We start from the raw sequence: 11812 nt of genomic DNA, 5'->3' as shown, positions 1-11812 counted from the left end.
AGAGGCATTCGCGAGACCCCGGTGTCTATCCTCGGAGGAATCTCACGATCACTGGCCATGCCCTCCCTGCCCAGAGAGGAGAGGGCAGAGCTGGGGCCAAGAGCCCAGCTTCTCAGCTGCCCACCACACCAGCTCCATGCCCTGGGCCTCTCACCCACTGTCTCACTGAAGCCTTGCCACAGCCCGGCAGGAGACGGCGGCACCCTGTTCACCGAGTCCCACCCAGAAACCCAGGCCCACACCGAGGTCCTGAGCTAGACGCTGGCCCACTGAGACCGTGGGGCGGAGCTGCGGTCTCTCTGGCTCCAAAGCACCAGCTCTTAGATGTGCACAACTCTTAACAGTTTACAAAGCCCTTCCTAATCCCCTAGCTCATTCATTCTTTCATTCAACAGGTATTTGTTGGGCCCGTGGTGCATCTCATGCATTTTTCTGGGTATTGGGGAACAGCGCTGGGCAGGCAGACAAAGTCCCGAATCACAGAGCTTGTGGTCTGCGGGAGGAGCAGACACGATTGGTATGACTCACAAACAGACGTCTCTTGACACACTGAGCGAAGTCCTTCCGTGAAAGAAAGGCACTATGGAAGCACTATGCCTCAGTGAGGCCGGGAGAATGGATATTGTCCCCCTTTTCCAGATGATGAGACTGAGACCCGCCCAGAGAATTTCAGCGACTTGCTCAAGGTCACGCAGCTGGGTGAAGTCACACGGTAGAGCTGGGACTCCAACCTTGGGAAAGTCACTTCTAATTTAGAGCAGGTTCCATTACCCTGCACAGCCCAGAAGAGGGCAACTCACCAGCCTCCCCCTGCTTCCCACCTGCACGCACAAACACACACGCACAGGTGGGACTCCATGACAGAAAGAGTGACCGAAGCACGGGGTCCGTGAGGACTGCTGTGGTGGGACAGGGAGGCCGGTGGTAATGGTCCCGGAGCAGCTCCGGAGCCCGTCATTCCTGCCGCAGGGACTCACCTGCGTCTCCCCGGTTCCTGCCTCGTCCCTTGGCTCTCGCACAGAGTCTGTGAACTCCTGGATGCCTGTCCGAGACTTTTACTTTCAGCAGGAGTCAACCAGAGTTTATTTCTGTTGTTTGCAAACCAGAGCCCTGGTAAGTACAGACATTGGTGCCATGGCGGGTGCAGGCAGAAGCCCCGAGGGATTCTGGGGAATCTGGGATTGGTTACTGCCCTAGTTAGGGCTGAAGACAGAGAACTAACAGCTAGTGGTGAGGGGTGGGGCCTGGAAGCTCATGGAACCCGGTACTGAAACAGCTAATTAAAGTGTCCCTTGGGTTATTGAAAGTGAAGTATCCACAGAAGCCAAGATGTTAGAGGCCGGCCATGGGGCAGCATGAAGGGCAGGAGGGATTCAAGGACTGGGGGCTGGAATGTCTGCTTTTAATGGCACTGGATAGCTTCAAGAAAGAAAATAATGAACAGAAATCCCTAGAGCCTTAGCGCAAGGCAGGGACTGAAACTTGGGAACTCTCCCTGACTGGGGAGAAAGAATTTCATCTCTTACCGAGGCAGGGCTGAAACAACCCGAAACCAGATGCCTGATCGGTTCTGGTGGATTGCTGAATTATAATATTTGCTGAATTCTCAACCTTTGCAGGGTTCTTACACACAATTTAAGGAATGAATCCAGATGGGGTGAGAACCAAGAAGCAGAATGTGGATGATAGGCTCCACTACGCAAGCCCATGGAGTCAGCCACGTTGGCCAAGCTGTCCCGCTCCCCCAGCAGACGGGGCTGCTGAGCCTTCATTGAAGACTCCTTGCCAAAAGTGTTAGCTCGTGAAGGGAAACCAGCATTTCTCCTTGTCCCTCCAGGCTTATGACTAGATCAGATTCCAGCATGTTCCTGGGGACCAATTATAAAGTCACCCCTTGTAGGAGAAAGTTTATTCACTGACAGGACTTATAAGACTTTGCTAATTTATCTTGGCAAAATTCTAGGGAATACATGTGGGGAAGAATTCTCAGGAGGAGTATTATTTTAAATCTGGAGGAATTTCTCAATGTCGATGAACCTGTCTGAGCTCTGGATTCAATGCTCTGGTTTGAGGAGCTGAAAGAATTTCCTTGATGTAAAAACTCAGAAGAAAGAACTGTCCTCCCATCTCAAACTCTGACCCCTAAGAGAGCACGGAAGAGTCTCCTCTCACCAAGACCTTGGAAAAGAATCACCAATGAGGTAAGTGCCAACCTCTTTGAAAAACCCTTCAATGACCGCTCTGTGGGCCAGGAATGCTGGTGGAAGTTGCCATAGTTAAGCGGGCCCTTAATTTTGATGGAACTAGGAGGATCCTGGTGTGACAGAGGCCATGGGGGAGCACTCGAAGGTCGGAGGTTGGGTGGGTGTGGTGACCATTATAAGGAGTGGAGCTTCATGCTAATCAGACTGGTCTGAACGACAGGATTTTTTTTTTTTTGGCACGTGGTTACTGATCATGCGTTTAAGGCTGAAAGAGATGGGGAGCCCACTATGGTCCATATTGATTCATATCATAAAAAATATGTATATCCCATGAATGCAAAATGACTTGAGCCATTATAATACCACATTTTCAGAACCCAATCCAGTTCAATATGCAAAGCCAGAGTCTGTTGAACAGAGTGGGCCCCCTTGAGGAGACACTGTGCAATAATAATAAATTTAATAATAATTTAATTCCTTCCAGCTTCTCTTGTCCTTCCCCAAAGCAATCCATGGCCATGTTTCAGGGTAGCAGAGTACTGGCAAAGATCCTAGATCTTTTGGGAATTATTAGACACTAGCCCTGAACTAATGCTAATTCCTAAAGACCCAGATTAGCCCTGCGATTTGCTGATTAGAGTGGGGGTTTCCAGGGATCCGATGATAAATAGAATGTTGACTCGAGACTGCTCTCTGGCAGACAGCAGCTCTCTCTGTGGCTACTTACCCGTGTTCTAAGTGTATTATTAGAGTAGATAACCTCACAACTGGCAGTTTGACTACACTGGCTCCCTGGCCACAGAGCACGGACAGGCCGAGGGAAAGTTACCGTAGGTTCCCAAACCACATCAGAATGGTAGTCAGAGCAGTAATGCTTCTTTGGTGCAATCACAAAGAGTAAAGCTACTGTCACTGAAAGATGCCGGGGCGGTGACTCCATTTAACTTTGTGGTTTGGACAGTGCATTAGGTGGGTGAGTCTGAACAAATGGAAATGGATTATTATCATTAATCAGGTGGTGATTCCAATTACACTTCCACAATGTTTCACATGTGGTCTCGTGACTGGAACAAATGAACGCAGATCTGATCCTCAGAGATTTTCCCTCCTCCGTCTCTGTTATGGGAACAGGAGGAGTACTTCGATTTCTCCGGGCAGGGACCGCAGCACACTTCCCATCTTGCCGCAGCACAATGTCAACTCTCCGGCTTTATGTGTAATCAGCACATTAGCTCACGGGGGCCTTGATCATTTCAGCATCCCGCAGGGCAGCACACGAGTCTGGTACATTGCCGATACTGTGCTGATAGGACTGAGAGATCCTAAAATGGCAAGTATCTTGGAATACAATTGTGTTTGGGGGGGGTGGTGGAAAGGGGACAGAGTAGCCTGAGAAAATAAAGGGAAACCTGCTGAGCTGCTGGGAAAATAGTCATCTGGGAAATCCAGAATATCCACTTCAAAATGAAGACCAGGTTGTTAAACTCTGCATCCCTGATCGTTAAGAAAGGGGCACATCCTTTGGTGGCTACTTTGAATTTTAGAGGCAACACTACTGCATTTGTGCATACTCCTTCAAGACATTTCCTGAGTGATCAAACAAGCTCCGGCTTTAAGTGGGGTCTGAGATGGCTAAGACTTCGAGCCATGTCCTTCTGACACATTCGATGAGTGGTGCTTGAAGGGTCTGTGGCCGATTGCAATGCTGTATGGATCTTTGGCCAGACCAGGTAGGAGGATCCAGTTCATAGAAGACCCTTTACTTTTGGAGTGAAGCCCTGCCTTCTCTGGCAAATAACTATCCACCTTTTTAAGAAACAGCTCTTGGCTTGCCCCTTGGCATCAAGGGTAAACACCTGACCGTAAACTCTGATGTAATCGTTAGTCCAAAAAACCTGCCGTGTCATCTGGTCCACCTCACCATTACCTTGAGTGCGCCTAACGATGCTCTTCATCAGGGGAGACGGTATAAATGGGCCTGGACCCAGCAGGTCTTACACGTCACACAGGCAGGGGCTCCACTTGGCTGTGCGCTCTGTCTTTCTCAGCCTGCACTTCTATTCCCATAGGAACCCCCTAGAGCAGCTTATTGAGGAGAAAACATTCTGAACGTGGTAACACGTGGATCTGCATGGTCTGCCGGCACCAGCTGGAAGGCGGATGCTGTCTATCCCAGCCCATTTAGAGGTATCCTGAAGGACAGAATAGGGAGAGCCTCCCAGGGCAGCACTTTGGTCTGTCTCTCAGACTGGAAGATCAGAAGGCTACTTTCCACAGTGATTCATGGTAAGTGGTAATGATTCTGCCAGATGGACTGGGACTTGGAGGAGAGAAGGTTAAAGGATCAATGGAAGGGGAGCTTGGGAAAGAGGCAGTGATTGGACTCTCAGAATGGGCCCAGCACCATAAGCGTACTTAAGCCCTCTGAGAACACTCACCAGAAGTTCCTGAAGATCCTGGAAGGGAGAACCTTAATAAACAGGTGGACCAGATGACCTCCTTGTAGTGCCAGTTAGTCTCTTTCCTGGTCACCCCAGTGCTCGCTCAATAGGTTCAGTGACAAAGCAGCCATGAATGTCACCTGGTGGTGGTAGATAGACACCGGAGAATTTCTTCCTTCATGGGAGGAAACAGCAATTTTTCCTCATTGGAATAGCCATTTATTCTGGATTTAGATTTGCTTTCCCTGCCTGCCCTAATTCTACCAGCAGCACCATCTGCAGACCCTCTGAATACCTCATTCTCTGTACGGTATCCCCCACAGCATTGCTGTAGACCAAGGACTTCATTTTACAGAGAGGAGTAAGCCAATGGACTGAAGCTAATTGGATCCATTGGTCATACCAGATACTCCATTGCCTGGAAACAGATGGACCTGTAGAATTATGGAACGACCTAATGAAAAATGTCGTTCCAGAGCCAAATGGAATTAAAAAAGACTATGATGTCAGGGGGTCATGCCATAGAATGCCATATACACTCTCAACCAGCCACCTATGCATGGTGCTGTTTCTCCCAAAGGTAGAATGCATGGCCAGGGGACCAAGGAACAGAGTGGGGGTCGCCCCACTCATAATTCCACCTAACAACCTTCTCTCCAAACTTGAGGTTTAAAAGTGTTAGTACCCCAAAAAACAGAATGTTTCCACCAGAGGATATAAGAATATTTGCATTCAAGTGGGAGCTGAGAATGCCAGCTGGCCATGGAAAACTCCTTATGTCCCTGGGCAAATAAGCAGAAAAGGGGGTTACGATTTGATTGGGGTTATTGGTTCTATCACAAGGAAATTAGCAGGGAGTAATAGGGACGGAAACTGTCTTAGGTTAGAAGTTAACTGAAGTTCACCATCGCCCTAGATGGCTTTCCAAGGTCTTAGCTCCACAGGAATGACTATCGGGGGTCGGAGTAGCAGAAGGAAATCTGTCACATTTGCCACTACTTCCTTTTCCCCTTCTTGTTGTATATGTGCTGATATATTTCGATGTAGTGGTTCTTAATCTCGAATGCTCCTGCAGTCATCTGGAGAATCTTGTTAAAAATGCACATTCTGCATGAGGGCTCAGGGTTGAGGCCCGAGATTCTGCACCTCTAGGCAGCCTGTCCTGACCTCTTTGTATGAAGCAATTCTTCCCTAAGTCACAATCTTTGTAATGATCCTGCTTTTCTTCCAACTTCAGGGCAGTGATCGTTATCTGAGGTTATCTATTCATTCATTTAGGCGCTCATTGGCTCTCTGTCTCTTACACTGTCGCATGGGGAAAAAGACCTTGAATTTCTTACTTGTCTCCGTATTCACAGCCCAGAGGACAGCATGGGGCACAAGCAGGCACTCGATCAATAGCTGTGACGTGAATAAAGGGGTGTAACTCGGGCATCACTTGCGCTCCCATGTGTACCTCGAAGCAGCAGACATGCACAAGGACGTGTGCGTGCACAGGAGACACGAGACGCCCTTAGACAAGTGGAAAAGCAGACACGCAAGCGAGTGTGGAGATTTGCACGCACGTGCAAACATGCGGCCCACACGAATCTGCACACACAGACACACAAGGTGGAGCATGACTGCACGCGCTCACACGCTTCCTCCCGGAGCTCCGGCAGGCATCAGAGTCCCAGATGTCACCGGCCAGTCTGCAGCGCCTTAGGCTCAGGCTCTGTTTTGCCACCTTTTCCTGTCCCCTCCAGGGGGTCAGAGTTGCCCCAAGCAAGGCAGAGAAAGAGCTCGGAGCTTGGAGCCCCTCACCGTCCTTGCAGAAGGACCCTGCTGGGCTCCCCGTCTGAGCAAGTGCATATCGGTCAGTGCCCCGGGTGCAGAGTGTATGTGCCCTCTCTGCTGTCCGGAAGGCGGCGTCTGGGGCTCCTTCTCCCCGGGGCTGGCTGGGGACAGTGCGGGTGCCCAGGGGGTTGTCAGTCTGCAGATGGGAAGCCTGCTGCCAGAGAGAGGCAGGGCCTCGTCCACCATCACGCAGGAAAGTTCCAAGGCTAGAATCATGGCTGTTCTGAGTGTGGTGGTTCTCCCTATGACTCAGGACGCTGATGCCTGCTCCGGCGTGCCCCATCCCGGGCCACTCTGTGGAAAGGGGTTGGAGGCTGCTGCCCAGGCCCCAGCCTATTTTGTTTGCAATTATCTGGCCAGGAAGCCCAGAAGCTGCTATGAGCAAGTTTCAGCAGACAAACCTATGTCTCTGCGGAGAGATCACTGCTCCTGATAATCCCCCAGGAAACCCTGCAACCTCACCTCCTCCTTGGAGCCCCCTTACCTGCTCTGCTTTGAGTCCCTGAGCAGCCGTGACTCAGCCTGACAGTCCTCTTCTACCTATGGCTGGAGTCTTCTCTGTACCTGCCCAGGTCGGGGGAGGGAGGGACACTCAGGGCCCACTTGTACCTCCAGGGGGCAGGGAGCTCACCACCTCCCAGGGGTCCCAGGTCCTCTGACCATGGGGAGTCCTGCTTTTAAGTGACTCCCACCCCACTTGTCCCTGTTGCTCCAGGACAGTCCTCTAGAATTCCGAGACAGGGCCTGTGTCTTCCCCGAATCTTCCCATTTCCCTGTGAACCGGCCTTTCACTTCTTCCAAAGAGGACACGCTTTCAGGTTCCCCACGGTGTGCTGAGCCCGGCGCTGAGCCCTGGGCCTCTGGTGAGCACAGCTCGTAGTGTGTTCCTCATGGGGCGTCTGTTCTCCTGACGAAGACGGACCATGGAGAATTTTAAAAATACGCATGAAAACAATGTTGTGATCATTACGATAATATTCTTTTTTTAAAAGATTTTATTTATTTGAGAGAGAGAGAGTGCGCGTGTGCATGAGTGGGGGTGGGGCAGAGGGAGAGGGAGATGCAGGCTCCCCCGCCAGGCAAGGAGCCTGACTTGGGGCTTGATCCCAGGAACCTGGGATCATGACCTGAGCATAAGGCAGACACTTAACTGACTGAGCCACCCAGGCGCCCCATGATATTATTCTAAGAGAGAAACGATGTCCTAGTGTATAGGAAATGGTGAGGTGGACCCAACTGTATGTTCTGTGCTCAGAGCTCTCTGATAAAGGGGACAGTTCAGCTGTGGTCTGAAGGATAAGAAAGAGCTGCTCTGAGAAGAGTGGACCCTCACGTGGCCTCAGGACACTGCTCTCCTCTCGTGCAGCCCTGAAAAGAGAAAATTCTAGTCCTGGGTCCAATACTTACCAGCCGCATGAATGTGCACATGCTTTGGACATCTTGGAGCCTCTGTGTCCTGCCTACGTAAGCCTCCTTAAAGGGCTGTTGGAAGGAACCTACGAGATAGTTAAATTCCATGCTGTGACCAGTATCACCCACCTCCCCAGTTCGGAAAGATTGGTCACAAGTCTCTTAATTTTCTGGCTAATTGCTCAAATTCCTGCCTGTATGACTTAGCACGAGTCCAGTATCTCCTGATTGAAGCCACTGCTTGCTCTTGTCCAAATGAACCCACGCGTTTTCTCTGTCCACAGAGGGGCCTCCGGCCTCCAATGCCTGGAAGAGAGAAACTAGTTCCCATCAGGCCATTGGTGTCACTGTTCCTGTTGCTACCACCTGGGGGCGCTGTTGAAGACAAGTTCTGCCAGCCTCATGGACCCTGGTCCTCCCTGGATGGAGCCTGTGACTGTGATCACCGCAGACTGGTGTCAAGGTGATAGCTTTCTTAGACTCACATCCCTCTCCCCCCGCCCCCACTGGCCCCAAAGCAAACCACCACGCCAGGCCAAACAGGGCTTCTGGCCTCAGCCTCATGAGAAACCAGAATCAGCCCTCCTACCAATCTCCCAGACCCTGTGGTGACCAGGTCCTCATTTCAGACCCTCCCCTTACTCATGAAGCGTGGGACAGGTACTTAGTGTCTTTCCTGGGCGATGGGTGGTCCCAGTCTTTCAGACGTAACACTGAACGTGGACGATTCTTGGTCTCTGAGATTGGCCCAGCAGCGTCTCTTGAGACCAGATCTGCAAGGGCATCTGGAGTGGGAGACCCTTTTGTCAGGCCTCAGTAAGTCCTGTCACACCCTTCTCTAGGATCTGGACCCCAGGAGAGCTTCCTCTAGCCTGGAGTGACACTTACCTGTTCCTAGGGGCACCTGTGTTTGTAGAGAGAGCTGGTTGGCAGACTCTCTCCCCACAACCCTAACTCACACCGCCCCTTCCCAGCTAGGCTGGTACAGATGCAGCCTCCCATGTCATCCTCACACACCAGCCAGTGCAGAAGGATGGAAGGGAACGGCGCGTGGTTTCGGCCGAGAAGAGAACGGCTCCTTAAGGGAGGACAGGTGTTGTTATTTTGAGTCCAGTCTGGGTTTCCCATCAGCACTGAAAACACATCTGAGGCCCCCCACTTAAAGACTGCTTGGGACCTGCCTTCTTGACTCAGGGCAGCCCTCTCCACAGCATGAGAAGAGAGCAGCCTTTAACATCTCCCTGAGCCGTGGTTAAGAGGCCCTGCCCCGGCCCCCTGCCCAGTGTTCAGCTGGACCATTCCAGATGGACCAGCCAGGTCTTCTGCAGCATCAGGGAGGGGGAAGGGCAGCAGGGAAGGTGCATCTGAGCTGGGTAGAAGCAGGCGTTCCATCTGGCAGGCAGGTGGGCAGGCAGAGCCCCTGGGCCGAGCTAAGGAGAGGCCAGATTGCCAAGCCCAGCTGAGGAAGGGGAAGCAGGCAGTGCCTTGCCTACCTGGCACTAAGGTCCTCATTCCTGCAAGGTCCGGGCTGTGTCCACGGCACACCTAGCCACAGCTCCTGCCTCGCAGATGGATGGCAAGTGAGGGCTATGATATACCTTGCAGCCATGGCATGGGCGGTGGGCAATGCGCCCCCCAGCTGGAGGGGGCCCACTCATGAACAAATGGGCTCCTGATAGCAAGTGTGATGTTGGCATGGACCCCTCAGCACATCCCCCTTCAAGAACCCCAAATACAAGCACTTTAAATCAAGGTGGGGAACCTTCTCTGAATCCACAGGGTAAGGGAGCAAGCTCCTCTTGGGTCTCTGAAAGACGACGTCATGAGCAGGTGTAGAGGGAAAACAAACATTTCCTGTATGTCCTAGCCGAGTCAGGCCACCTCTGTGGGCCACAGCACCCTCCCCTTCTAAATGACCTTTGAGCTTCCTTCCAGATCTGACATCAGATGACATCCGATGTATAGTAATAAGAACAACAGCCAAGCTTTTGGGCACTCGTCTAATTAAATCCTCCTGAGCTAGTGCCAATATTATCCCCACCCTATGGACAAAGAAACTGAACTTAGAAAGGGTAAGTAAACTGCCCAAGGTCACTCACGGGTTAGGGGCAAAGCCTGGATTCAAACCCGAGACTCTCCGAGAGCAGAGGTCAACATACTCAACCCATCCACTGTGCCATCCGGGTCTGCCTTTTGGATAGTGTTGAGATCATCTGGCCAATGCTAGTTTAGTGCTGGTCTTTTGCTGATGAGAATCGACCCATCCCTTGTCCCAGTTTTGTGCTCTGTGGCTTTAAGAAAACTTTTCTTTTCTTCCCGCTGTAGTTTCTGAAGAAACTGGCCAAGCTGGCTCAGAACCGCCAGCCAAAAGAACTCCGTGTAAGTCAAGCAGGCTCTTGCCTAAGAAAGCAGATGTGTGTGTGGAGGGGAGGGACCAGGGAGTAATTAGGGTGATATCTCGTAGGGGGAAGCGTGCCTTCTTCTTGGGGGAAGATGGCGGGCCCATCTGTCAACAATGCCTCCTTGACTCTCTTCTCTGGGCTGGGCACCGTGGGGGGTAGAGGGATGTCAGGAACTCAGAGATCCCTCCCAGGTCTGAATGCTCTGACATGAAGACACCCCAGCTCTTCTTCCCCCCACTCCCCCTCCCTCATACCCTGGAGCTCAAATTGTGTTAGGAGAGATAAGATTTATACGCACCGAAGTGAAGTAATCATAAGATGATTTGTGCCAAGTGTGTGGTCTATCTACTCATTAATAAGCATTTATTGAGTCTTCTTGGGACCAGGCACTGGGCTAAGAAAGGGAGATACAGAGGTGCAAGGGACCCAGCCTCCCTTCTTAGCCCAGGACCAGTGGAGAGGACAGGCTCGTTGGCCAATCGCGGCCACAATAGAGGCGAGAAGCCCAGAGGCCTCATGGTAGCACGCAGCACGGGCCGAGCTAAATACTTGGGCTGAAGACTTCTTGCAGATTTCCTCGTTAAGTCCCTCCAGAGTTTGATGCCTTAGGGCCTATCACTGGTCCCATTTCACGTGTGAGGCAACTGAGGCTTAGCAAAGGTTTGCCACTTGTCCAAGGTCCTGAAGCTTGTAAGAGGAGGCAGGACACGAGTCCAGGAAGCATGGCTTTAAAGGCCGAGTCCCTTTTGCCGGACTCCAGGCTGTCGGCTGTGAGCATGGTGGAGAGCGGACAGCGTAGGTGGGGCTGGATCGTGAAGAGCCCCAGGTGCCTTGTGGTTTCATCCAGCAGCGAGGGAGGGACGCCCGCCAGTCCAGAGCGGGATGGGCCGCGTGGTCAGGGAACAAGTGTCACTGGGGATGGGGGGCTTGAGCTGGCTCTTGTGGATCCTGGGGGAAATTGTGGGGGCAAGGGGAGGAGGGAGGAGGCTCCCCAGCATGGATGGGGCAGGTGCGTGTGGAGGGTGAAGCACAGGGAGCATTGGAAAGGCGAGTCCTTGAATCCCAGACTCGAGTTAGTCCCTGGGGCCATCAGAGCTGACTGTGTGGACAGGAGCTGGCCCAGGCAGATGGGGCTCCGGGATGCTATGTGCCAGACACAGTGTGGCTGTAGGACGAGCAAGACAGACATGGCCCGTGGCCTTCACGGGATGTTCAGCGCAGGAGCCGAGACAGACATGAATCAAGCAACCACAGGCACCCACGGGTGAGTGCAAACAACTGGCGGCTGATGAACCCCAGCGGCCCCGGGGGGAAATGTGGGCTGGTGGGAAATGTGAGAAGCAGCCCTTGGCCTGATCTCTTGGGGATGGGTCAAGGGGAAAAGGAGAAGCATTCCCGGCAGAGAAAACAGCAAGAACAAAGCCTCGGAGGCAAGGAGAAGCATGGTGAATTGAAGGAAAGCAAAAGGGCTGGGGAGGCTGGAGCTCAGAGAGCTGGGGGCGGATGGCACAGGGTGCCC

Source organism: Ursus maritimus, unplaced genomic scaffold (assembly GCF_017311325.1).
Source record: "Ursus maritimus isolate PB19 unplaced genomic scaffold, ASM1731132v1 scaffold_12, whole genome shotgun sequence".
In the NCBI taxonomy this organism is placed as follows: domain Eukaryota; kingdom Metazoa; phylum Chordata; class Mammalia; order Carnivora; family Ursidae; genus Ursus; species Ursus maritimus.
The sequence above is the reverse complement of the archived record's forward strand: the minus strand, read 5'-3'. Positions refer to the sequence as shown.